The 25,496-nt window shown below is 43.2% G+C and overlaps 1 long non-coding RNA gene across 1 annotated transcript; it reads right to left on the bottom strand.

Moving 5' to 3' along the window:
* Nucleotides 1-966: 966 nt before the first annotated feature.
* On the bottom strand, nt 967-8,231 carry LOC120999578. Its single transcript, XR_005778567.1, has 3 exons — nt 7,909-8,231; nt 7,728-7,825; nt 967-991 (listed from the first exon to the last, which is right to left on the bottom strand). It is a non-coding gene; the product is annotated as an uncharacterized LOC120999578 (long non-coding RNA).
* Nucleotides 8,232-25,496: the final 17,265 nt, after the last annotated feature.

The raw sequence follows: 25,496 nt of genomic DNA on the forward strand, positions 1-25,496 counted from the left end.
CGCTCTGTATTTGCATCGAAACAGTTATAAAAAAAACGTATTATTATTCCAGTGAAAATGAATCTTTCATGCAAACCAACATTCAGAGAAGAATTGATTACTTTTTGAACTACTAGATACAGTCTATAGGTGGCTCCAATATTAATTACACAATTCCCCCCTCCCTGTTTGGGTGTGATACTAGGACACCACGGGGTTTACAATTTATGTCTAGAACCCGATAACACACGGTGTAAGGCAAATAGAGAACTGCTCCCCTATAAAACCTCTCTGCACATACAATAATCCTATATGTTGTCAGACCAGGACTGCGACTGTGTTCTCTGAGGTGTCAACAAGGGACCATTTAACAGCTGCCATGAGATATTTTGGGGTCCCATATACTGGGATTAGTCAGAGCCCCTGGGGAGAGTGGGGTATAGCATTGAAGTCTTTAGCAGGAAGGGGGGAGCAGAATGGCCGGCAAGCGGTCACTGACCACTGGGGATTTGTCCTCCTCTGATTACTTCTTTAGGGCAGAACATTGTGAGATCTTTATGGTCAGACAGGCAGCGGCTACTGTTCATTGGTGGCTCTTTTTATTTCGGCTCTACCATAAGGCTTTTCTTATTTCCAAAAATTCAGAAGTGTCAGTAAAGCCTCTAAATACTACGGAAAGAGGGTTCATAGAAGTTAGAAGAATGGGTGATAACCCCAACCTTCTGATCAATACTGTGGGACACCTGGTATCGGTAACAATTGTGTGCTAATAAAGGAAAACCTGTCGGAAAGTACAATATGTGACCCCCAAACTGCCACCACTACCTGACTATACAAGGAGTCATCAGTAGCCAGTGAAGGAGCAGAATCTGTGAGTCTTCTCTGCTTTATGTAGTGGTTACTACTCACCTGGGTGGTTATCGGTGGGAACGTCCTCTATGATCTGCTCATCACCCCTCACAGATGTATCTTCAGCCTTAATATTGGTCAGATCTTTACCCAGATTTAAAAACTGTGAAACAGAAATGGTAAAAGTCAGCAGACTGATGGAGAAGTCGTGTGGAATGTTTGATGTGACCAGAAAAGATCATTAATTACAATGACAAAAAGTGATGAAATGACAGCAGAGTTATCTGCTATGGCAGCGGTCCATGCCTATAGCTCCTCTCCTTACAGCCTTAGGGCTCCAGCGGTCCAGTCCCACAGACATCCCTCTCTCCCTTCCCAGTGGTCCCGGCTGCTGGAATAACGCTGTCCTCCCACACAAGCTGAGGCCTGCTTCCTGCCGATAATGACCTTCTCTGCCCATAGGTCATGTGTGCACTAGGGCTGCACGATATGGGAATGCAATATTTTAAGGGAATTGTGCTAGAGGTCTATTTGCTTGGATTTTCCCATATGAGCCGCTGACCCGGCTGGGTATGACGCTGTTATGTGGGGGATCTGTGGATGACGCTGTTATGTGGGGGATCTGTGGATGACGCTGTTATGTGGGGGATCTGTGGATGACGCTGTTATGTGGGGGATCTGTGGATGACGCTGTTATGTGGGGGATCTGTGGATGACGCTGTTATGTGGGGGATCTGTGGATGACGCCGTTATGTGGGGGATCTGTGGATGACGCCGTTATGTGGGGGATCTGTGGAGGACGCCGTTATGTGGGGGATCTGTGGAGGACGCCGTTATGTGGGGGATCTGTGGAGGACGCTGTTATGTGGGGGATCTGTGGAGGACGCTGTTATGTGGGGGATCTGTGGAGGACACTGTTATGTGGTGGATCTGTGGAGGACGCTGTTATGGGAGATCTGTGGAGGACGCTGTTATGGGGGATCTGTGGAGGACGCTGTTATGGGGGATCTGTGGAGGACGCTGTTATGTGGGCGATCTGTGGAGGACGCTGTTATGTGGGCGATCTGTGGAGGACGCTGTTATGTGGGCGATCTGTGGAGGACGCTGTTATGTGGGGGATCTGTGGAGGACGCTGTTATGTGGGGGATCTGTGGAGGACGCTGTTATGGGGGGGATCTGTGGAGGACGCTGTTATGTGGGGGATCTGTGGAGGACGCTGTTATGGGGGATCTGTGGAGGACAGTGTTATGGGGGATCTGTGAATGACACTTATGGGGACTTGTGGATAGCACTGTTATGGGGTGGATCCGTGGAGGACGCTGTTATAGGGGATGTGTGCTATGACACATAGGGCCATGAGGGAGGCCAGCATAAGACATATAGCATCTTATGCTGGTTCCCCTCATGGCCCTATGTGTCCCCTCATGTGTCCTAAACTGCGCACATAACTGGCTTTGCGTGTAAAGTATTTTACTAGTGTGTGAAACAATCTCTCTCCTTTTGATAACAGGTCCAGCCTCTGTACTCACTTTCACGATGAATGCAATGCACTGCGGCGAACGGCAACGAGCTGGCCGGCCGGCGCGTGACTGACATCTCTTAGTAACGCTCCTCCCATTTCAGGAAGCAGGAGCGTTGCTAAGTGACGCCAGTCACGCGCCGGCCGGCCAGCTCGTTGCCGTTCGCCGCAGTGCATTGCATTCATCGTGAAAGTGAGTACAGAGGCTGGACCTGTTATCAAAAGGAGAGAGATTGTTTCACACACTAGTAAAATACTTTAGACGCAAAGCCAGTTATGTGCGCGGGGCCCCTTCATATATAATCGCGGCATTTTCGGGTCGGCCAAATCGCCATATCGCATTTGCCGATTATCGCGATTCGATTATTTTTTCGATTTATCGTGCAGCCCTAGTGTGCACACACTATCTCTGGCTCTTATAGGGCCAGCATGCATGCACTCTAATATCTACAAGCCATGGAAAGGAGCCTGATCAATGGGTTCTAGTATGCTAGTTTCATGTAAAGCTTGCTTGCCTGTTCTGTGTACAGAATTCAGCCTGATTTCTAGATTGGACCTTTTGCTGCCTAACCTGACCCTTGCCTGATCTCCTTTCTGATCCTGAGCTGCTTGTGTAACATCCCGAAGTATGTTACTAAACTCTCTTTCCCTGCTACAACATGTTAAGTGTAATTTTATTGTCCGTCTATATAAGTATATTGTCATGAATGTCATTTAATGTATTTCTAGGCCTGTTTTATATTATACTGTAATTTCCCTGTACACCAGCAGGTGGCAGCAATGTGTGATCAGGACCATAGCCAGTTTAGTATTGCTAGACTGGAATAGTTCATTCCAGTTTTAGCTCCCCCTCCTGGGAGCAGAACTGGACTGGTCCCATGTCCTGTCTCATGGGGAGGAGAAGGAAGTTAAGTTAGTGTACCAGCTACCCCCGCCTGGGGTAGGCTGTGTTAGTAGGAGCTCCCAGAAACACGGATCCCAAGACAGGATCTTGCCTCGGCTGAGGCCACAGATCACCCTTCCCAGCCTGAGCCGTCAGCCTCAGCTGGTTGACAAGAAAAGCAGCCATCTCCAGCCTCCAGGAAGAAGCATTCCCTGTGAGCCAAGTTGTGAGTACATATCCAGAGTCCAGGAGAAGCCCAAATTCCTCCTCAGCTAGTCAGGCCCATACCAAGCAGAAAACAGACAGAGCAGAAGATAAATACCTGCCAGATTCTCCAGGCACATAGTATAGAAGCAGAAGAGATACTGATCCCTGCCATACATTGCCTATACCTGCTGGGACCCAAGACTATTGCTGTAACTTGTATGGATTTAAAGCTGCCATTCAGTAAAGACAAGTTGGAATATATTTCAAGTCTGGATCTCATTTACTGCTACCAAAGTTCCTCAGTTACTCCTATTAACAACACTCATTTTATTGCAAGTGAGCCAGGATCCAGGAGTCCAGCCGTACCAAGGTAGGAGACACCGTTGACACTACCATATCTGCTATACAGAGACATTATCCCCCTCTGGCATTCCTCACCTGGTACGTGAGCTATAACATCTTAAAGGGCCCTGCTACAGTACCTGCGCAAGCTGCAATTGGCGTCACAAACAAACCATAAACTTATATACACATATCCTGACCCACTGCATCATTGGCCATTGTAGCAGTGTCCTGCTCATTGCACTTGTCCTAACAACGGACCATTTATCGGACTACATGTATTCTGCCTTTCCTGACCCCGTGGGTCACCAGTAACTTGTACAGAAACTACTTCAGGTGCAGCAGCCTAGTGGTTCCCCTGCAAAAAAGTCCAGATCCCTGTACAGGGGATAAAGTAGAGGGAAGGGGGGTCACTTACAGTGGGGGAAATAATTATTTGACCCCTCACTGATTTTGTAAGTTTGTCCAATGACAAAGAAATGAAAAGTCTCAGAACAGTATCATTTCAATGGTAGGTTTATTGTAACAGTGGCAGATAGCACATCAAAAGGAAAATCGAAAAAATAACTTTAAATAAAAGATAGCAACTGATTTGCATTTCATTGAGTGAAATAAGTATTTGAACCCTCTAACAAAAAAAGACTTAATACTTGGTGGAAAAACCCTTGTTTGCAAGCACAGAGGTCAAACGTTTCTTGTAATTGATGACCAAGTTTGCGCACATTTTAGGAGGAATGTTGGTCCACTCCTCTTTGCAGATCATCTCTAAATCCCTAAGGTTTCGAGGCTGTCTCTGTGCAACTCTGAGCTTGAGCTCCCTCCATAGGTTTTCGATTGGATTAAGGTCCGGAGACTGACTAGGCCACTCCATGACCTTAATGTGCTTCTTCTTGAGCCACTCCTTTGTTGCCTTTGCTGTATGTTTTGGGTCATTGTCGTGCTGGAACACCCATCCACGACCCATTTTCAGTTTCCTGGCAGAGGGAAGGAGGTTGTCGCTCAGGATTTCACGATACATGGCTCCGTCCATTTTCCCGTTTATGCGAATAAGTTGTCCTGTGCCCTTAGCAGAAAAACACCCCCAAAGCAAAATGTTTCCACCCCCATGCTTGACGGTGGGGACGGTGTTTTGGGGGTCATAGGCAGCATTTTTCTTCCTCCAAACACAGCGAGTTGAGTTAATGCCAAAGAGCTCTATTTTGGTCTCATCAGACCACAGCACCTTCTCCCAGTCACTCTCTGAATCATTCAGGTGTTCATTGGCAAACTTCAGACGGGCCTGCACATGTGCCTTCCTGAGCAGGGGGACCTTGCGAGCCCTGCAGGATTTTAATCCATTGCGGTGTAATGTGTTTCCAATGGTTTTCTTGGTGACTGTGGTCCCTGCTAATTTGAGGTCATTAACTAACTCCTCCCGTGTAGTTCTAGGATGCTTTTTCACCTTTCTCAGAACCATTGACACCCCACGAGGTGAGATCTTGCGTGGAGCCCCAGAGCGAGGTCGATTGATGGTCATTTTGTGCTCCTTCCATTTTCGAACAATCGCACCAACAGTTGTCACCTTCTCTCCCAGCTTCTTGCTAATGGTTTTGTAGCCCATTCCAGCCTTGTGCAGGTCTACAATTTTGTCTCTGACATCCTTGGACAGCTCTTTGGTCTTTCCCATGTTGGAGAGTTTGGAGTCTGCTTGATTGATTGATTCTGTGGACAGGTGTCTTTTATACAGGTGACTAGTTAAGACAGGTGTCCTTAATGAGGGTGACTAATTGAGTAGAAGTGTCTAACCACTCTGTGGGAGCCAGAACTCTTAATGGTTGGTAGGGGTTCAAATACTTATTTCACTCAATGAAATGCAAATCAGTTGCTATCTTTTATTTAAAGTTATTTTTTCGATTTTCCTTTTGATGTGCTATCTGCCACTGTTACAATAAACCTACCATTGAAATGATACTGTTCTGAGACTTTTCATTTCTTTGTCATTGGACAAACTTACAAAATCAGTGAGGGGTCAAATAATTATTTCCCCCACTGTATATAACACACTTTGGAGAAGAACCATGTCAAATCTGTTCAAGAACAACAGTGGATCTACATGTGCCATGTTTCATTGTCTGACCCAAAAATATCTGTAGGTCTCCTGTATATATGCATCTAGTTGGTTCCTTATTCCAACCAGCAGTCTCTACTGACCAGAAAACTATGAGAAGATTCAGACGACATGCAAGGTGCATAGTTAGCTGTAATCCAGACATGTCTATGTTTCTACAGTATGTCTACCTTTCTCGTTATACAAGGATAAAACATACAGTTGCAAGAAAAAGTATGTGAACCCTTTGGAATTATATGGATTTCTGCACAAATTGGTCATAAAATGTGATCTGATCTTCATCTAAGTCACAACAATAGACAATCACAGTCTGCTTAAACTAATAACACACAAAGAATTAAATGTTACCATGTTTTTATTGAACACACCATGTAAACATTCACAGTGCAGGTGGAAAAAGTATGTGAACTGGTTGAACCTTTTTTGGCAGCAATAACTTCAATCAAACGTTTCCGGTAGTTGCAGATGAGACGTGCACAACGGTCAGGAGTAATTCTTGACCATTCCTCTTTACAGAACTGTTTCAGTTCAGCAATATTCTTGGCATGTCTGGTGTGAATCGCTTTCTTGAGGTCCTGCCACAGCATCTCAATCGGGTTGAGGTCAGGACTCTGACTGGGCCACTCCAGAAGGCGTATTTTCTTATGTTTAGGCCATTCTGTTGTTGATTTACTTCTATGCTTTGGGTCGTTGTCCTGTTGCAACACCCAGCTGGTGGACAGGTGGCCTTAAGTTCTCCTGCAAAATGTCTTGATAAACTTGGGAATTCTTTTTTCCTTCGATAATAGCAATCCGTCCAGACCCTGATGCAGCAAAGCAGCCCCAAACCATGATGCCCCCACCACCATACTTCACAGTTGGGATGAGGTTTTGATGTTGGTGTGCTGTGCCTCTTTTTCTCCCCACATCGTCAACTTTGGTTTCATCTCTCCACAGAATATTTTGCCAGTATTGCTGTGGAACATCCAGGTGCTCTTGTGCAAACTGTAAACATGCAGCAATGTTTTTTTGGACAGCAGTGGCTTCCTCTGTGGTATCCTCCCATGAAATCCATTCTTGTTTAGTGTTTTACGTATCGTAGATTCGCTAACAGGGATGTTAGCATATGCCAGAGACTTTTGTAAATCTTTAGCTGACACTCTAGGATTCTTCTTCACCTCATTGAGCAGTCTGCTCTATGCTCTTGCAGTCATATTTACAGGACGGCCACTCCTAGGGAGAGTAGCAGCAGTGCTGAACTTTCTTCATTTATAGACAATTTGTCTTACCGTGGACTGATGAACAGCAAGGCTTTTGGAGATTCTTTTATAACCCTTTCCAGCTTTATGCAAGTCAACAATTTTAATCGTAGGTCTTCTGAAAGCTCTTTTGTGCGAGGCATCATTCACATCAGGCAATGTTTCTTGTGAAAAGCAAACCCAGAACTGGTGTGTGTTTTTTATAGGGCAGGGCAGCTGTAACCAACACCTCCAATCTCATCTCATTGATAGGACTCCAGTTGGCTGACACCTCACTCAAATTAGCTCTTGGAGAGGTCATTAGTCTAGGGGTTCACATACTTTTTCCACCTGCACTGTGAATTTTTACATGGTGTGTTCAATAAAAACATGGTAACATTTAATTCTTTGTGTGTTATTAGTTTAAGCAGACTGTGATTGTCTATTGTTGTGACTTAGATGAAGATCAGATCACATTTTATGACCAATTTGTGCAGAAATCCATATCATTCCAAAGGGTTCACATACTTTTTCTTGCAACTGTATAATACTGGTTTATAAAACAAGAATGAACACAAGATCTTCACAGCACTTCTACAGATCATAGGGAACCTTTCATGAGACCTTATTTCCATCTATCTGATCATCATATGAAATGCTTTGATGTTCTTCTGAACCATCCTGTAGACGAAGAGGACTGGGAGTTGTTCTCTCTTCTTTAACTGTAGGAAAAACATACGGTGACAATTAATTTCTGACATATAACTAGTGAGAGGATGTGTTTGTATTCAGTCATGTCTTTTACTTGGTGGCTGGTGATCCTCCATCATAACGTTCTTGTACAGATCTTTGTGTCCTTCTAAATACTCAGACTCCTCCATGGAGAAATAGACAGCGACATCTTGACACCTTATAGGAACCTGACAACACAATGATACAGTCATCACCCATATCCCTTCATAGCGTTACTGTATAATGTCCCGGCATTCCCAGCGATGTCACCTCTCCAGTCAGCAGCTCAATGATCTTGTTGGTGAGCTCTAGGATCTTCTCTCTGTTGACGTTTTCATGTATCGGGATGTGCGGTGTCCGCCTGGATGTTGGGCTCCGGATTCCTCCCCGTCCTTCAGATACCGGGGCCTGACAATGTTCACTAGAGGTCTTCTTCACTACTGTGTATTCCTGGTTATGGAGAGACACAGTAATAAATATCACTCCATACATCTCCAGAGTCCCTCACCTCTCCAGTCATGTCCATCTGTTAGTAACAGAGAAGATGATGTAATGTGACACCATCAGAATCTCTCACCTCTCCAGTAAGCCGGAGAAGGATCTCCAGGGTGAGATTTATTATACTCTTTGCCATCCTGTCCCCTTCCCTATCCATCCTTGATGGGTCAATCAGGAGAATGATCTTCGGATCCTATATTGTAGGAACCTGAATGGAAAGAAGATGAACCGATGTAAAATCCTAGAAAATCCCATGTAAAATACAATTAGTGGAGATAAGAAGAGGAAACACTGAAGGAGATAATAACGTGTATCAAGGCAGCTCCTCCATGTTTCAGGTCAAAAGCATGTCATACCTTCATATTACCACTATAGTCAGTTACAGGTCACAGCGGTAATACCAGTATAAGGCTACTTTCACACGAAAAGTCATGAGTGGATCCGGTTGTATTATGTCTTCTATATCCATGACGGATCCGTTATGAACACCAATGAAAGTCAATGGGGGACGGATCAGTTTTCTATTGTGTCAGAGAAAACAGATCCGTCCCCATTGACTTACATTGTGTGTCAGGACAGATCCGTCTTGCTCCGCACCACATCGCGGACAGAAAAACGCTGCTTGCAGCATTATTCTGTCTGTGATGAGATCGCAACCAAATAGAACAGAAAGCATTTTGGTGACTCCGCTTCGTTCAGTTCAGTTTTGTCCCCATTGACAATGAATGGAGAAAAAAACTGAAGCGTTTTCATCCTATGACGGATCTCAATTGCGGAATTGAAAAAGCTAGTATGAAAGCAGCCTAAAGCTGTAATCTGGTAGATCACTTCATAGATCTAGAGCTCAGACTGCCCTCGTCCTATCAGTTGGAATCACGAGAATAAAGGGCATCTGTCAGCAGATTGGTACCTGTGACACTGGCTGACCTGGTACATGTGCGCTTGGCAGCTGAAGGCATCTGTGTTGGTCCCATGTTGATATGTGCCCGCACTGCTGAGATAATTATGTTTTATTATATGCAAATGAACCTCCAGGAGTAACGGGGGGGTTGCCTTTTTACCTAGAGGCTCCTCCTTCCTGCACCTGCCACGCCCTTTTCACTTTGATTGACAGGACCAGGCAGTGAAGATGTAATCACACCTGACCCTGTCAATGACAGTGAAATGGGCGTGGCAGGTGCAGAAAAAGAGGAGCCTCTAGGTGTAAGGGCAACACCCCCGTTGCTCCCAAAGGCTTACTTGCATATATTAACCCTTTCTACCCTAGGCCATTTATTACCTTCCTGCCAAGGCCCATTTTTGCAAATCGGACATGTGTCACTTTATGTGGTAATAACTTTGGAATAGTTTTACTTATCTAACCGATTCTGAGATTGTACTTCATGTTAGCAGCAAATTTGGGCCAATATTTTTTCCTTAACTTATAAAAAAAAAATCTAAATTTACAGAAAATTTGAATTTCTCTACTTAAAAGAAAGAACAAAGAAATTAAAATAGTTATCAGTCAACATTCTCCATATGTCTACTTTATGTTAGCATCATTTTGTAAATGTTATTTTATTTTTTTAGGATGTTAGAAGGTTTAAAATTGTAGAAGTAATTTTTCAAATTTTCAAGAAAATTTCCAAAATAGCTTTTTTAAGCACCAATTCAGTTATAAAGTGATTTTGAGGGGCTTACATAGTAGAAACCACACATAAATGACCCAATTTTAAAAACTTAACCCCTCAAATTATTCAAAACTGGTGTTACAAACTTTGCTAACCCTTGAGGTGTTCCACAACTGTTTAAAAGAAAATGAAGGTAATTTCAATATTTCATTTTTTTTTTTGCAAATTTTTTATGTTAATCCATTTTTTCCTGCAACACAGCAAGGGTTAACAGCAAAATAAATCTCAATATTTTTTATGTGGTCCTAAACTGCTGTATGGGCACATGGCAGGGCGCAAAAGGGAAGGAGCGACATAGGAATGTTGGAGGGCAGATTTCACTAAGACAATTTTAAGTTGCCATGTAACATTTAAAGTCCCCCTACAGTAAAAAAAAATAAAAAAAATAAAAAGTGACACCAATATGTGACGATACTGCACCTCGCAAACTCGGCCCACCGACACTGTACATCGGGATCACAAGGTACGGTTTTGTCACTGGTTAACAAGACGTGATGTTACGCCCTCCCTGGTAGTACATAAGGTCAGCTTAGCACAGTTTACAAAGACACGGGCGTACGAAGGCACGGGGAGTGATAGAGGGTGGTCCACGCTACCTCCAGTGTGACACAACACTCGCTCACAACCCTGACAAGCTGAGAGAGATTTTTCACTGTGAAGCAGAGCTCTGCCGGCCCAGAAGACTGCCACCAGTTCCTCGTTAGATATAAGCCCGGTCCGTTAACGGGATTATATCGGGTCAGAACCAACCCCAGGTAGCTTATAGCGTTATGTTGAAACACGGACGTGGGGATTCGTAAACGAGATACAGAACTGCCAAAATTTATTTATATATTTAATTGCCTTAAAGAGAGTCTGTCACCTCCATATGGCCATATACAATGCTTACATTGTCCTATAACACACCTATACATGAATGTAATAGTACCTTGCAGAAGCTGTGATAACTTTAAAAACGCTTTTACTTATCCAAGCAATTCTGAGATTGTTTTCTCGTCACATATTGTACTTCATGACAGTGGTAAAATTGAGTCAAAAAAATGTAAATTTTATTTAGAAAAATAATTCAAAATTTAGAAAAATATACAAATTTAAAAATTTCTATTTCTCTACTTTTATAATAGTAATACCTCCAAAAATAGTTATTATTTAACATTTCCCATATTTCTACTTCATGTTTGGGCCATTTTGCGAATGCCATTTTATTTTTTGGGGACATTAGAAGCCTTAGAAGTTTAGAAGCAAAACTTGACAACCCACTTTTTAAGGACCAGTTCAGGTCTGAAGTCACTTTGTGAGGCTTACATAATAGAAACCAACCAAAAATGACCCCATTTTAGAAAACTACACCACTCAAGGTATTCAAAACTGATTTTACAAAATTTGTTAACCCTTTAGGTGTTTCACAAGAATTAATGGAAAATGGAGATCAAATTTTAGAATTTCACTTTTTTGGCAGATTTTCCATTTTAATCCATTTTTTTCTGCTAACAAAAGCAAAGGTTAACAGCCAAACAAAACTCAATATTTATTACCCTGATTCTGCGATTTACAGAAACACCCCACATGTGGTCGTAAACTGATGTAAGGGCACACGGCAGGGCGCAGAAGGAAAGGAACGCCATATGGTTTTTGGAAGGCAGATTTTGCTGGACTGGTTTCTTGACATCATGTCCCATTTGAAGCCCCCCTGATGCACCCCTAGAGTAGAAACGCCAAAAAAGTGACCCAATTTTGGAAACTACGGGATAAGGTGGCAGTTTTGTTGGTACTATTTTTTAGAGTACATACACTGCTCAAAAAAAATAAGGGAACACTTAAACAACACAATGTAACTCCAAGTCAATCACACTTCTGTGAAATCAAACTGTCCACTTAGGAAGCAACACTGAGTGACAATCAATTTCACATGCTGTTGTGCAAATGGAATAGACAACAGGTGGGAATTATAGGCAATTAGCAAGACACCCCCAATAAAAGGAGTGGTTCTGCAGGTGGTCACCACAGACCACTTCTCAGTTCCTATGCTTCCTGGCTGATATTTTGGTCACTTTTGAATGCTGGCAGTGCTTTCACTCTAGTGGTAGCATGAGACGGAGTCTACAACCCACACAAGTGGCTCAGGTAGTGCAGCTTATCCAGGATGACACATCAATGCGAGCTGTGGCAAGAAGGTTTGCTGTGTCTGTCAGCGTAGTGTCCAGAGCATGGAGGCGCTACCAGGAGACAGGCCAGTACATCAGGAGACATGGAGGAGGCCGTAGGAGGGCAACAACCCAGGAGCAGGACCGCTACCTCCGCCTTTGTGCAAGGAGGAACAGGAGGAGCACTGCCAGAGCCATGCAAAATAACCTCCAGCAGGCCACAAGTGCATGTGTCTGCTCAAACCTTCAGAAACAGACTCCATGAGGGTGATATGAGGGCCCGACATCCACAGGTGGGGGTTGTGCTTACAGACCAACACCGTGCAGGACGTTTGGCATTTGCCAGAGAACACCAAGATTGGCAAATTCGCCACTGGCGCCCTGTGCTCTTCACAGATGAAAGCAGGTTCACACTGAGCACATGTGACAGAGTCTGGAGACGCCATGGAGAACGTTCTGCTGCCTGCAACATCCTCCAGCATGACCGGTTTGGCATTGGGTCAGTAATGGTGTGGGGTGGCATTTCTTTGGAGGGCCGCACAGCCCTCCATGTGCTCGCCAGAGGTAGCTTGACTGCCATTAGGTACCGAGATGAGATCCTCAGACCCCTTGTGAGACCATATGCTGGTGCGGTTGGCCCTGGGTTCCTCCTAATGCAAGACAATGCTAGACCTCATGTGGCTGGAGTGTGTCAGCAGTTCCTGCAAGACGAAGGCATTGATGCTATGGACTGGCCCGCACGTTCCCCAGACCTGAATCCAATTGAGCACATCTGGGACATCATGTCTCGCTCTATCCACCAACGTCACGTTGCACCACAGACTGTCCAGGAGTTGGCAGATGCTTTAGTCCAGGTCTGGGAGGAGATCCCTCAGGAGACCATCCGCCACCTCATCAGGAGCATGCACAGGCGTTGTAGGGAGGTCATACAGGCACGTGGAGGCCACACACAGTACTGAGCCTCATTTTGACTTGTTTTAAGGACATTACATCAAAGTTGGATCAGCCTGTAGTGTGTTTTTCCACTTTAATTTTGAGTGTGACTCCAAATCCAGACCTCCATGGGTTGAAAAATTTGATTTCCATTTTTAAATTTTTGTGTGTTTTTTTTGTCAGCACATTCAACTATGTAAAGAACCAAGTATTTCAGAAGAATATTTAATGAACTCAGATCTAGGATGTGTTATTTTTGTTTTCCCTTTATTTTTTTGAGCAGTGTATGATTTTTGGTTGCTTTATATTACACTTTTTGTGAGACAAGGTAACAAAAAAAACGGAATTAGTCTTACTGGTAATTCAGTTTCCATGAGATCACCACGATGGCATACAAGTAGATTGACCTCTGACCTCTGTAGGGGCACGAACAGAGAAAGGTTTAAATCCCCCCCTCCCACCACCAACACCAGTGTTTCCAAAATCACACAGAGCAAAAGAAAAAGGTGGTGAATCACACAAGAACGAAGATAGGAAGGTATTACCTAATACCTATCGGGAGGACCTCACGTAAGTAACAAATAAACTAATAAAAAAGGTAGGGAATAATGTGCCGTCGTGGTGATCTCATGGAATTACCGGTAAGACTAATTCCGGTTTTTCCATAGCATCACCACGACAGCATACAAGGAGATATATAAAATAAATTATATCGGGGGGGAAGGGGAACTGCCTGAAGGACTTTCCGTCCAAAGGACAAGTCCGATTTAAAAATAAAAAAATCAAGTCTATAGTGTTTCACAAATGTATGCACACTTGACCATGTAGCTGCTCTGCAGATGTCTTCGAGGGAAGCACCTGCCCTCTCAGCTTGAGAGGAGGACATGGCCCTGGTTGAATGGGCCTTCAGGTTGTCAGGACAAGGATGGTTCTGAATCTCATAGCAAAGAGAGATAGTATTCTTGATCCATCTGGCTAAAGAAGATTTGGATATTTTCTGGCCCTCGTTTTTCCCTACAAATTGAATTAGCAGACTGTCGGATTTCCTGAAATCCTTGGTAGATTCAATGTAATTCAGGACAGAAGGTCTGACAACCAGGGAATGAAAAACGAGTTCTTTATTATTAGAGGCATTTTCACAGAAAGAAGGCAGGATGATTTCTTGACTACGATGAAAATCGGATACTACCTTATGAAGGAAGCACGGATCTAACTTGAGGATTATTCTATCGTCCATAACACGTAGGTACGGTTCTCTGATGGAAATTGCCTGTATCTCACCTAATCTACGGGCAGATGTGATCGCTATTAGAAAAGCTGTTTTTAGTGATAACAACTTTATAGGACATTTAGATCCCAGGAAGGGACTCGAGTTCTTACAGTCGGCCGAAGTCTGGAGTCCTGAACCTTTTAATCCAACGATGGTTTGCGATATCCTGATCAAAGAAACAGTCAAGTGCAGACACCTGGACGTTAAGCGTGGATTGTCTTAGTCCTAGATCAAGCCCTTGCTGTAAGAAATCCAGTATTTTTTTAATGTTTGTTTTCTCTAAATTCGGGGATGTTTCACCTGACCAGGAAAATAATTTTTTCCATATTTTCAGGTAGATTGCCAAGGTTACTTTTTTCCTGGAGGCTCTAAGTGTATCTATCACTTTGTCCGAAAGACTCTGGAACTTCAGAATGTGGATCTCAGGATCTAGGCCGTTAGTTTCAGGAACTGAGGATTGGATACAGAGCTGATCCCTGATGCAGAAGATCCCTCCTAAGAGGGAGAGTCCAAGTTCCGAGATGGAGAGCTTTCTGACGGAGGAAAACCAGCTTCTCTTTGGCCAAAAAGGGGTTAATCAGAATTATTGTTGTTCTGTCTTGACATATTTTTTGAATCACTCATTGGATTAATCGGAGAGGGGGAAAAGCGTAGCATAGACTACAATTCCATCTTAGAGAGAAAGCATCTAACGCCCAGGGATTGTCCCTGGGGTTTAGGGAACAGAATTTTCCCATCTTTGTATTTGCTTTGGAGGCGAAGAGATCCACTTCGGGCACTCCCCATTTGTCTACTATCATCTGAAAAACTTCTAAGTTCAGGGACCATTCTGTCTGATCCAATTTTTTTGCGACTGAGGAAGGCCGTTTCTAGGTTTAAAGCTCCTCTGAGATGGATTGCTGAAATGGAGCTTACATTGTGCTCTGCCCAATTGAAGATCTTGGATGATAGTGACAGAAGAGCGTCTGATCTTGTCCCTCCCTGATGCGAGAGGTAAGCAATGGCCGTCGTGTTGTCTGAGAAGACTCTTAGGCTGAGTTCACACGAGCGTGTCCGGATAAGGTCCGGATGCGTTGCGGCAAACCCGTGCAAGTAGGTACCCAATTGCAGTCAGTTTTGACTGCGATTGCGTTCCGCTGTTCAGTTTTTATCGCGCGGGTGCAATGCGTTCACAGAAGTTCAGGTTTGGGTTCGGTGTTGTGTAGATGTTATTATTTTCCCTTATAACATGGTTATAAGGGAAAATAATAGCATTCTTTAATACAGAATGCTTAGTAGGTGGTCAATTGAGGGTTAAAAAAAAAAAAAAAAATTAACTCACCTTCTCCTTTAGGGTTTCCCAGACTGCCCTCAGTTCTCGGAAGTTGGACGACTGAGACCTGACTGATTGGGACCAGGATCCCTGGTACAAGAGGTTCCCCACTTCCGCTCCCAGCCCGACTGACTTGCGTCTGTCACAATCTGTATGTAAGGAGTCTTTTTCCTCAGTACACCCCTGGAAAGATTAGTTGATTCCCTCCACCAGTTTAGGGACTTTTTTTTATCAACGGGGGTATAAAAATTCTGCGATCTAATGAGATCTGCTGTCTGTTCCAGAACCTGAGGATCAAAACTTGTAGGGTCGGAAATGACTGTGACTCCAGGGTACCGATGGTATGCAAGAAGTTAGTAGGCCCAAAAGACTCATGGCTTCTCTTATGGAGCACGTCTTCTTCCTCTGAAAAAAACAAGATTTTTTGCTATAAAGAAACCATCTTGTCCTGGGGAAGATATGTGGATTGAACATGGGAGTCTAGGATCATCCCCAGAAATTTTGTTTTTTTGGAAGGATTAAAGTTGGATTTGTTTATATTTACTATCCACCTCAATCTGCTCAGAACTGATCGTAAGGTGTTTAAGTCGTTTTCGGTTTGTTGAGGGTTGTCGCCGATCAGCAGAAAATCGTCCAAGTAGGGGATTATCGTCAACCCCTTCTTCCTCAAGAATGCCACCATTTCCACTATCAACTCAGTGAAAATCCTTGGAGCGGAGGCAATTCCAAATGGAAGGGCTATGAACTGAAAATGATGAACCAGACCTCTGATGTCTTTGATAGCAAACCGCAGGAATTTTTGGGATCTGACATGGATTTGGATGTGGTAACAAGCGTCCTTCAAGTCCACCGTACACATCAAGGCGTCCTTCCCCATCAATGGTATTGTGGACGCTAGGGACTCCATACTGAATTTTTGATAAATCTGTTTAGAGACTTTAGGTTTATTAATGTACGGAAAGAGCCCTCCCTCATCTTTACCAGAGAGAGATTTGAGTAGTAACCCTTTCCCTACTCTGGAGAAGGAACTTGGACTATGACATTCACCTTTAAAAAATCCTGTACTCCCTGCCAGATCTTTTCCTGGTACCGGGTTGATATGCATCTGTTTGGGGATTTTGAAGAGAATTTGATCTTGTAACCCGATCCTACAATTTCGTTGGTCCAGGGATTCTGGGAGATTGTTTGATTCCCAGGACGTAAGGAAATTTATCTCCCCCCCCCCCCCCCCCCCACTCTGGCATCATTGTTTCTCGCCAGGTTTCGTATGAGAGGAGGGGAGGAAACCCCTTCCTATACCACCCTTGGGGTAGCTCCAACGCCCCGACTTTCCTTTTCCCCTATACGACCTGTCTTGACCTGTGGAGGAACGAAAGGGGTACCTACACTTATAGACTCTGTCTTCGGGAAAACCCTTTTTCTTGTCTGAGGCCTTCTCTAAGATCTTGTCCAGCACTGGACCAAAGGCGAATTCTCCTGAAAAAGAAATGGAGCAGAGCTTCATTTTTGATGTTTTGTCACCAGACCAACACTTCATCCAGAGTGCTCTGCAGGCCACATTGGAGAGACCTGCGTATCTGGCAGGGAACCTCACTGATTTGGCTGAAGCATCTGCAAGAAAAGCTATGGCTGATTTTAGAAGGGGTATAGAATTAAAAAATTTCCTCTCTTGACGTTTTATCCCTGATATGATCTTCCAGCTCGTTTAGCCAAAGGAACATAGACCTGGCCAAAGACGTTGCTGCGATGTTGGACTTAAGGTTGAACATTGCTGCTTCCCATGACTTCGGCCATGACCAACAGACTGTCGGCCTTCCTGTCCATAGAATCTCTTAGCTGGGAGGCATCCTCGAAGGGTAATGATGTTTATTATTCACTTTTGTCACCTGTATGTCTATTTTAGGAATCTCATTGAAGATCTTGGATTCCACTGGATCAAATAATAGACGATTTTTGAAGGAGTTAGATACCCCCAAACGTCTTTCAGGGTCCGACCACTCCTCTAAAACCATATCTTTTATATATTCGTTAATAGAAAGCACACAAGTTTTTTTGACACGAAGACCCCCAAACATCTCATCTTGAACGGAGTGAGATTTCTGCACTTCTTCTCCCATAGTACATCTGACTGCTTTCAACAGATCTGCCATATCGTCCATAAAAAAATAAAATCTTCTATTACTCCCAGAGGATTCTGCTTCAGAAGCTCCCGCCTCGTTCTCCTCAGCATTAAAAGAGGAAACATCATCCATCAGGTCCTCAGAATCCGTTTAGAAGGAGGAGGATCCCCAGGAGTAGTAGATAGTTGAGACAAGGAGGATTTTACTTCTTCCTGTATCATCTTATGAAATTCTTCCCTAAGTGAGGGAATTTCCTCACGAACGATAGTAGTAAGGCAATCTTTGCACAATTTTTTGGGGTAATTACCGTATACACTCGAGTATAAGCCGAGGCCCCTAATTTTACCCCCAAAAAATGGGAAAAATTATTGACTTGAGTATAAGACTAGGGTGGGAAATGCAGCTATAATGCAGAGTGTATGTGTATATAATGCACACACATCTGCAAGAGGGTGACTCAGATTGATGGGAGTCTGACTCTGACTCCCTGTATTTAATGCAGAGTGTGTGCATTATATACACACACACTCTGCATTAAATACAGGGAGCCATCCACAGATCCCCCTCCCCGACGCTCACAGCAGTATATTTATAAACTACAGTAATCAGTAACTACTTTAACCATCGCTCATTGCTGAGCTCTTTACTCAGATTATTTGGATATCTTACCGGTACTTTGTCTTAGCTCCGGTAATAGCAGGCAGTGCGGGGGGCGGCGCTCACTTACTGACGTCACGCGCCTGCTCCCACTAGGCGGCGCAGGCGCGTGACGTCAGTGAGTGAGCGCCGCCCCCCGCACTGCCTGCTATTACCGGAGCTAAGACAGACCTAGACGAGGGGGCTTTTTGAGCACAAAAATATGTGCCAAAAAACTCGTCTTATACTCGAGTATATACGGTATCCTGAAGCCGTATGTTACAAGAAATGCATCTGAATGACTTCTTAACTTTCTTTTGTGCCTCCTTGGAGATCTAAAAGTAAAATTAATCAGGCGGCACTTAGTATAAATTAGGACCTACCCCATTCTATAATAAACGTGGTTAAAGGAGAGGGGGATCAAGCAGACTCCCTGACCAACACACATAATGAAAGTCAATGAGTAAACTTTCCACCAGGAACTTACTGATAGTGGCAATGCAGTAGGGATCGACCGATTATCGGTTTGGCCGATATTATCGGCCGATATTGAGGATTTTGAACGTTATCAGTATCGGCATCTATTTTGCCGATATTCCGATAACGTATGGGGAACACAGAACGCGCTGCTCTCAGCGCTCTCTGTGTTCCCTCCGCAGCACAGGGGAGAAGGAAGCAGTGTCTCCTCCCCCTGTGCTGCTGCTGCCGCCAATGAGAGGAGAGAACATAAGAGGAGGGGAGGGGCTGTGGCCAGCGCTCCACCAATGAAGATAAGCCTTTCATTTATTCATATACAGGAGGCGGGAGCTGGCTGCAGAATCACATAGCCGGCTCCCGACCTCTATGAACTGTAGCTGTGATCTGCGGTAGTAAACTCCTCAGGTGCCGCGGATCGCAGGTACCGCTCATAGAGGTCGGGAGCCGGCTATGTGATTCTGCAGCCAGCTCCTGCCTCCTGTATGTGAATGATTGAGAGACTTATCTTCATTGGTGGCGCAGTGCGCCCCCCCCCCCCAAGCACCCCAGTATTAATCATTGGTGGCGCAGTGCGCCCCCCCCCCAAGCCCCCCAGTATTAATCATTGGTGGCGCAGTGCGCCCCCCACCCCCATCCCAATAGTAAAAACATTGGTGGCGCAGTGCGCCCCCCCCCCCCCCCCCACCCAGTATTACTCATTGGTGGCAGTGGCCACAGGATCCCCTCTCCCCTGCTCCTCCGATCGGAGCCCCAGCAGTGTAAGCCTGGGGCTCCGATCGGTTACCATGGCAGCCAGGACGCTATTGAAGCCCTGGCTGCCATGATAAGCTCCATGCTGCTGTGTGCACTATGCACAGAGCAGCAGGGACAGTGTGAGCTCCTATTCACCCTGATAGAGATCTATCAGGGGGAATAGGACAAGGGTTCTAGTCCCTAAGGGGGCTAAAAGTTAGTAAAAAAAACAAAAAAAAAAAACACAAAAATATTAAGTATAAATGAAAAAGATTTAAAAAAACAAAAATAAATACACATTAACAATAAACATTAAATTTCAGCAGATTTGTGTAGGAATTTTTTTTTTCTCAAAAATGAAAATTCCCAGAATATCGGTATAAATTATCGGCTATCGGCCTGAAAGTTCACAAATTATCGGTATCGGTATCGGCCCTAAAAAATCAATATCGGTCGATCCCTACAATGCAGCATCCAACTCCTTAGGAGAACGCGGCTCTGGTCCTGAAATGGTGTAGGATGAACCATCTGGGTCTCTGTCTGAGCCCCCTTTAAGTAAGCCAGAACTCTGCACGCCGCAGTGACGTCATCAATATGCGTGCGAGACGCCGGGTGCGCAAAACCTGGCTTAACCTACCAGAGGCAAGGCGGGAGACGGCGCACCGGGAACAGGCTCCAGATCTACCGGAGTGAGCCCTCCCGATCCACCCCCTGTCCAGCATTAGTACAGGACCGTGGGAGGACAGGGGGACACCATGTTCCAAGGTCCAAAAGTCCAGGAGACCTTTCTCTGCCCCGTCCTCTGTAGGGACAGGAAACATTGGTATTGGTGTTGGTGGTGGGAGGGGGGGGGGGGGGATTTAAACCTCTCTGCTCCTGCCCCTACAGAGGTCGGAGGTCAATCTCCTTGTATGCCGTTGTGGTGATGCTATAAAAATAGCTGTTTTTGCACCGTTTTTATTTTTTATTTTTTACAAGGTTCATCTGACAGGTTAGATCATGTGGTATTTTTATAGAGCGGGTTGTTATGGACGCGACAATACCAAATATACTTTTTTGGGTTGTTTGTTTCAGTTTTACAAAATAAAGCATTTTTGAAAAAAATTGCATATACCTGCGCTGTACATATATAAATTATATACAGGAGATGCCTAGGTTATACCAGCATGGTTCGTATCACTGTATACAAGAAGGTGTATAACTTATACCAGCTGTACATATATAATTATATACCGGGGATACCCAGGTTATACCAGCATAGTCTATACTATAATACACAGGAAGATGACTATGTATATACCTGCGCTGTACATATAGATTATACTCAGATAGACCCAGGTTATACCAGCATAGTATATACTATAATACACAGGAAGATGACTATGTATACACCTGTACATATAGATTACACTCAGATAGACCCAGGTTATACCAGCATAGTCTATACTATAATACACAGGAAGATGACTATGTATATACCTGTACATATAGATTACACTCAGATACACCCAGGTTATACCAGCATAGTCTATACTATAATATACAGGAAGATGACTATGTATATACCTGTACATATAGATTACACTCAGATATACCCAGGTTATACCAGCATAGTATATACTATAATACACAGGAGGATGACTATGTATACACCTGTACATATAGATTACACTCAGATAGACCCAGGTTATACCAGCACAGTATATACTATAATACACAGGAAGATGACTATGTATATACCTGTACATATAGATTACACTCAGATAGACCCAGGTTATACCAGCATAGTCTATACTATAATATACAGGAGGATGACTATGTATACACCTGTACATATAGATTACACTCAGATAGACCCAGGTTATACCAGCATAGTATATACTATAATACACAGGAGGATGACTATGTATATACAGATGACACTCAGATAGACCCAGGTTATACCAGCACAGTATATACTATAATACACAGGAAGATGACTATGTATACACCTGTACATATAGATTACACTCAGATAGACCCAGGTTATACCAGCATAGTATATACTATAATACACAGGAGGATGACTATGTATATACCTGTACATATAGATTACACTCAGATAGACCCAGGTTATACCAGCACAGTATATACTATAATACACAGGAGGATGACTATGTATATACCTGTACATACAGATTACACTCAGATAGACCCAGGTTATACCAGCATAGTATATACTATAATACACAGGAGGATGACTATGTATACACCTGTACATATAGATTACACTCAGATAGACCCAGGTTATACCAGCATAGTCTATACTATAATACACAGGAGGATGACTATGTATACACCTGTACATATAGATTACACTCAGATAGACCCAGGTTATACCAGCATAGTCTATACTATAATACACAGGAGGATGACTATGTATATACCTGTACATACAGATTACACTCAGATAGACCCAGGTTATACCAGCATAGTCTATACTATAATACACAGGAGGATGACTATGTATATACCTGTACATACAGATTACACTCAGATAGACCCAGGTTATACCAGCATAGTATATACTATAATACACAGGAGGATGACTATGTATATACCTGTACATATAGATTACACTAAGATATACCCAGGTTATACCAGCATAGTCTATACTATAATACACAGGAGGATGACTATGTATATACCTGTACATATAGATTACACTCAGATATACCCAGGTTATACCAGCATAGTCTATACTATAATACACAGGAGGATGACTATGTATACACCTGTACATATAGATGACACTCAGATATACCCAGGTTATACCAGCATAGTATATACTATAATACACAGGAAGATGACTATGTATATACCTGCGCTGTACATATAGATTACACTCAGATAGACCCAGGTTATACCAGCACAGTATATACTATAATAGACAGGAGGATGACTATGTATATACCTGTACATATAGATTACACTCAGATAGACCCAGGTTATACCAGCACAGTATATACTATAATACACAGGAGGATGACTATGTATATACCTGTACATATAGATTACACTAAGATATACCCAGGTTATACCAGCATAGTCTATACTATAATACACAGGAGGATGACTATGTATATACCTGTACATATAGATTACACTCAGATATACCCAGGTTATACCAGCATAGTCTATACTATAATACACAGGAGGATGACTATGTATACACCTGTACATATAGATGACACTCAGATATACCCAGGTTATACCAGCATAGTATATACTATAATACACAGGAAGATGACTATGTATATACCTGCGCTGTACATATAGATTACACTCAGATAGACCCAGGTTATACCAGCATAGTCTATACTATAATACACAGGAAGATGACTATGTATATACCTGTACATATAGATTACACTCAGATACACCCAGGTTATACCAGCATAGTCTATACTATAATATACAGGAAGATGACTATGTATATACCTGTACATATAGATTACACTCAGATATACCCAGGTTATACCAGCATAGTATATACTATAATACACAGGAGGATGACTATGTATACACCTGTACATATAGATTACACTCAGATAGACCCAGGTTATACCAGCACAGTATATACTATAATACACAGGAAGATGACTATGTATATACCTGTACATATAGATTACACTCAGATAGACCCAGGTTATACCAGCATAGTCTATACTATAATATACAGGAGGATGACTATGTATACACCTGTACATATAGATTACACTCAGATAGACCCAGGTTATACCAGCATAGTATATACTATAATACACAGGAGGATGACTATGTATATACAGATGACACTCAGATAGACCCAGGTTATACCAGCACAGTATATACTATAATACACAGGAAGATGACTATGTATACACCTGTACATATAGATTACACTCAGATAGACCCAGGTTATACCAGCATAGTATATACTATAATACACAGGAGGATGACTATGTATATACCTGTACATATAGATTACACTCAGATAGACCCAGGTTATACCAGCACAGTATATACTATAATACACAGGAGGATGACTATGTATATACCTGTACATACAGATTACACTCAGATAGACCCAGGTTATACCAGCATAGTATATACTATAATACACAGGAGGATGACTATGTATACACCTGTACATATAGATTACACTCAGATAGACCCAGGTTATACCAGCATAGTCTATACTATAATACACAGGAGGATGACTATGTATACACCTGTACATATAGATTACACTCAGATAGACCCAGGTTATACCAGCATAGTCTATACTATAATACACAGGAGGATGACTATGTATATACCTGTACATATAGATTACACTCAGATAGACCCAGGTTATACCAGCATAGTCTATACTATAATACACAGGAGGATGACTATGTATATACCTGTACATACAGATTACACTCAGATAGACCCAGGTTATACCAGCATAGTATATACTATAATACACAGGAGGATGACTATGTATATACCTGTACATATAGATTACACTAAGATATACCCAGGTTATACCAGCATAGTCTATACTATAATACACAGGAGGATGACTATGTATATACCTGTACATATAGATTACACTCAGATATACCCAGGTTATACCAGCATAGTCTATACTATAATACACAGGAGGATGACTATGTATACACCTGTACATATAGATTACACTCAGATATACCCAGGTTATACCAGCATAGTATATACTATAATACACAGGAAGATGACTATGTATATACCTGCGCTGTACATATAGATTACACTCAGATAGACCCAGGTTATACCAGCACAGTATATACTATAATAGACAGGAGGATGACTATGTATATACCTGTACATATAGATTACACTCAGATAGACCCAGGTTATACCAGCATAGTATATACTATAATACACAGGAGGATGACTATGTATATACCTGTACATATAGATTACACTCAGATAGACCCAGGTTATACCAGCATAGTATATACTATAATACACAGGAGGATGACTATGTATACACCTGTACATATAGATTACACTCAGATAGACCCAGGTTATACCAGCATAGTATATACTATAATACACAGGAAGATGACTATGTATACACCTGTACATATAGATTACACTCAGATAGACCCAGGTTATACCAGCATAGTCTATACTATAATACACAGGAGGATGACTATGTATACACCTGTACATATAGATTACACTCAGATAGACCCAGGTGCTGCTCCTGTCCCTTAGTCAGTCCCTGGGCTAGCCTAGTGCCTAGTGGGCTGAGTGCTGGCGGAGGCTGACTGTGCCTGGCCGAGAGAGCTGGCGGTGAAGGGGTTAATGCCCCCTCTGCCCCAGTAATCCTGACAGACACTGGCGGTGACTACACACCTACCTGCCCTGCTGGACACAACATGTACCCACCTAGAATGTATGGGCTTCTGAGAGGATGGAGCCCCGCCCCCAAGTTGTTCTAAAAACTAATGTTCTCCACAAAACCTCCCTGACTGTAAACCTGTCCCTAATCCTGACCCGCACAGGAGACCGCACAGAACACGGAGAGGACGCCCCGCAGCCCAGCACACAGGACACTTACCTCAGACTCAGAGTCCGATTACGTCACCAGGTGATTATGTGTGTGAGGAGTCAGGCTCCAGGCTGTGTTGCCGGAAGAGGTAAATGACCTGTGATGATGTCATGACCATGTGATCATGTGTGGGAGGAGTCAGGCTTCAGACTGTGGTAGATGCTAGAGTGGAGTTGTTAGAAGGAGGTCTGTGATGTCATTGGTCACATGCTCCTTCATGGTCACATGACCAAATGTGGGACGTGCTGACAAACCCCGACGGTA

The sequence above is a fragment of the Bufo bufo genome, chromosome 4, assembly GCF_905171765.1.
Source record: "Bufo bufo chromosome 4, aBufBuf1.1, whole genome shotgun sequence".
Classification (NCBI taxonomy): Eukaryota; Metazoa; Chordata; class Amphibia; order Anura; family Bufonidae; genus Bufo; species Bufo bufo.